A 3,998-nucleotide genomic window follows, 5' to 3' on the forward strand; every position below is an offset into this window, starting at 1 on the left:
CTGCTATCAAAACTAAGAAATTAACATTGGCATAATACTGTAATGTTTCAGAGACTCTATTTGGATTTTTACATTAATGTACTTTTTCTGTTCCAGGGTCCAAGCCAGGATTAATGGTTCTGTTTCCTTAGCCTCTTCCAATTGTTAACAATTACTCAGTCTTGACTTTTGAAGAATAGTGGTCAGAACTTTACAGAATGCCCCTCAGTTTGGGTTTGTCTTATAATGTCTTCTCAGAATAATGCTGAGTTTATGGATTTAGGGGAGACCACAAACATAATATGTCCTGATCACATCATATCAGGGACACATGATATCAACATGACTTATTATCGGGGGTGTTAAGCTTGATCTTTCAATTAAGTTAACCAAGTTTTTAAACTGTTACTCAATTATAAATCATGAGATTAATGCTACTACAGTTAGATCCACACTCAAGTAATCAAAAACATATTATATATAATGATTTAATGTTCCTTAAGGCACTAGTGCCTGATCCTGTCTCGTTTTTTTTTTTTTTCCCTTTCTTTTACAACTTATTACAGAGAAAGGGAAAAGGATACAGGCCAAAACCAGCCCATGGAAGAAGCATTTAGAGAAAAATCTGGAAGGGTTCCAAACACAAAGCTTCCAGAGTCCTGGACTCTGAAGTAGTGGAAAAGGCCTAACATTTGGGAATCCAAGATCTGAGTTCAAATCTTATATCCACTACCTACTGGCCTTAGTCACAATTTCTATAAATCTCAATTCCTTCACCTGAAAAGAATGAGGAGATAGTTTTATTTACATCCCAGAGATGTTGTAAAGATTAAATAATGTATACATCATATGTTATATCCAGGAAACACTACACAAATATTAATCGTTGCCATTATAAACTTTTGAGTTGCTTACTGTGCATTTTTTTCTCACTTTACAAAAAGACTTCCATAAGTGGTATGAGAACCCATATGAAAAAGCCTACTGAATCTCAGAAATAAAATGCCAAATGCCATTTCATTATGCCACAATAATGAAATGATGAAAAGTTCCCCTGAGTGTACCAACCTGTTTCCTACCTCTCTTGGATCTATAAATATAATAAAAGGAAGATTTTGAAACTATGTAAAGAAATTGTAAATACCATATACACATACCCATAAGTCATTCAGAAACTATGCATACTTAAGTCAAAGAGGGGGAAAGCACAAAGGAATTTGATTATAGTCTTTCTATAAGTCCTTTAAAATAAGTATGAATTGCTGAAAAGAAAAAGTTTCCATGACTGTTTGTATTTTATACCCAACTAAAAGGCTCTGTTTCAGTGTTTGAGATGTGCCATTACTGTGTTAAAAGACAAACTACTATTTTCAATATAGTAGATTCTTAACTGTAAATCTTTCTTGTATACCACGTTAGAATGTAAGCTTGTTGACCGCAGAGATACTCACCTTTGAATCTATTTCAGTGAACTAGCAATCAATATGAGATTTTCATTGAGGGTCCTCTGTAGTCTTACTTATGCTTTCTGAACTAAAATTGTAACTTCTGTGCCTCTGGACTGCCAGTTCTGGGTTATACAATAAGCAAACAAAGTATATGCTTTAGGACACCAGCAAAGCCAAAGTGAAAAACAAACACACACATACACACACAACTTCCTTAAATTGTTTAATATTTCAGCAAAATCACTAAAGTAGTAAGATGGGAAAAGTCAGAACCTTGTTGGACTTCTTCACATTTATTTTTTGGTCTTGTATTATTTTTATTTACACATTAGGTGAATTGGTGGGACATCAAAATCTTTTCAGTGCTTAGGATCTCCAAAAATCTTAATCCAGCTCTGTAGGCATCTTAAATTACCCTAAATTTTATTTCTTGTTATTCAGCAAAAAGAATTTTATTTCATGAAAATTATAATCCATGTATACCTATACTTCACATGAGTACAATTTAAGAATCTTCCTTATTACACTGTCTTCTCTTAGAAACCATAATAAATGCTAGACAGCAACTCTCATAAGTTGGATTAATGCCAGTTACCTTATCAGCCAACAATACTACTATATCATCACACACCCTCCAGCTGTACTGAAGGATTACATATTAATTTCCCAGAATAATCAGAAGTAAATTATATTATTTATGGTATTTACTGGTATATATGGAATCCTAAAAGTTCTATTTGAAATGTCTAAATACACGTAAGAAGCAAGAGGAGTTAATTTCTTGTGTTGTAGTTCATGTTTGATTCACATTTCAAGTTTAGTCACCTAAGAAAATAGCTCTGGTTATTTTTCTGTTAACAATTCCGTTAAAGGAAACACCACCAGATTGTTCAAAGTTTGAACTCTCCCTCTACCTACCAGGCAATCTGTTGCTAATGACTATCCAGATGTTGTTGGTGTGTTTCGTTGCTAATACCTACAGTGTACCTCAAAGAGCTCGGTATAGATGTTGCTTGAAAATATGCTTGCTAGAGGCCGGTAATAATTAGACCACCTGTCACTTTTTGTTTGGTTTCATTTTGCCCACTGGGTGCATCATGCAACAGTGTTGGATATTTTTAAGACCAAAAAATATAGAAAGCAGTAATTAATTAATCTTACATAGCTAAAAAAGGAAGTAAAAGTACAGAGAACTGGTGCCTCGGACGACTGAAATAAACATTAGGGAAGATATTATTCCTTTACATTTAGACACCCCTCCCCCACCCCAAACAAGTCCCATCTAAAGTAGTCAGAGAGAACTTTGACAAAAACAAATGGCCTTCTTAGAAAACCCTTCCCACGACCTACTTTAAAAAATTTTTTTGGCTTTAAAGTTAATTGCTTTTCTCCCTTTCCCCAAAGAAATGGAATATTTCCGTTTCAAGTCCCTGGAACATTAAGGCTTCAGAGTTCGTCGTGATTTCTTACCTACACCATGCCTTTAGTTTTCGTAACAATCAGTCTAGAAAAGACTTTTGCTTTTTCTGAGCACAGTTTTTTGCTGTCAGTCAGGTCTCTCCCTCCATCCCCGCGGCCACCTCGGCCCACCGCGGCCCTGGGCGTTGATCTGGCAGGTGCGAGGCCGAAGCGCTGGACTGAGAAAAAGAGGCCGAGTTTGCACAGAGCGCGCCACGGAGGTGGCGGCGGCAGCGGTAGGCCTGGCCTCCCGAATTTCGAGAGCCTGGCCGGGGAGCGCTGAGGCGGGCGGCCTGCCCCGCCAAGGCCGGGGAAAGACTAGCTCCGCGCCAGCCTCCTCTCTGCCTTCCAACAGTCAGCGCCGCCGAGCCTCCGAGGCCCTGCGGCTCTCCGCACCCTTAATTAACAAGCCTCGTTTCCCCACCTCCGGCCCCGCCGGCCTCAGGACAGCTCGGGGTTTCACGTCGCACCCTCCATTCCGCCCGCCAGCCAAAGGAGGCCAAACCCGGCTTCGCCGGGCCGAAAGCCGCTCCAGCCCGGGCCTGGCCGCTGGGCTGGCGGGTGGGAGCCAGCGCAGGAGACAGCGAGGGAAGCGGAGAGCCGGGAGGCGGGAGAAAAGGCGCGGGGCTGGGGGCGGGGCGAACCGGGCTGAGAGCTCGAGCGCCACCAGGGCGGAGGGCGGGGCGTGGGCGGCGCCCGGCCTTCCCGCTCCCGCGGTGCTGTAACTCCGCCGAGCCTCCTTAAAACTCTGCCGTTAAAATGGGGGCGGGTTTTTCAACTCAAAAAGCGCTCAATTTTTTTCTTTTCAAAAAAAGCTGATGAGGTCGGAAAAAAGGGAGAAGAAACCGGCACCGTCTCTGCAGCGGCAACAGAAGCAGCAATTGTTTGAGCGAAAAAAGAAGCGAGGGAGGGAAGGAAAAGACCAGAAAGGGGCAAGACGCACAAGTGTCTGTAGGGGTGAAGGGAGCAGGGACCAGTGATTTGGGGGGGACCGGCTACAAAAGAAACTGTCACTGGGAGCGCTGCGGCTCGGGAGGAAGCGGTGCTACCCGGCTAGGCTCCCGGGCACAGTTGGCTGGCGGCCGCTGCCCTATCGGCGGCACAGGCTGGGGG

This window comes from Bison bison, unplaced genomic scaffold (assembly GCF_000754665.1).
Source record: "Bison bison bison isolate TAMUID 2011002044 unplaced genomic scaffold, Bison_UMD1.0 scf7180017864033, whole genome shotgun sequence".
NCBI classification, from domain to species: Eukaryota; Metazoa; Chordata; class Mammalia; order Artiodactyla; family Bovidae; genus Bison; species Bison bison.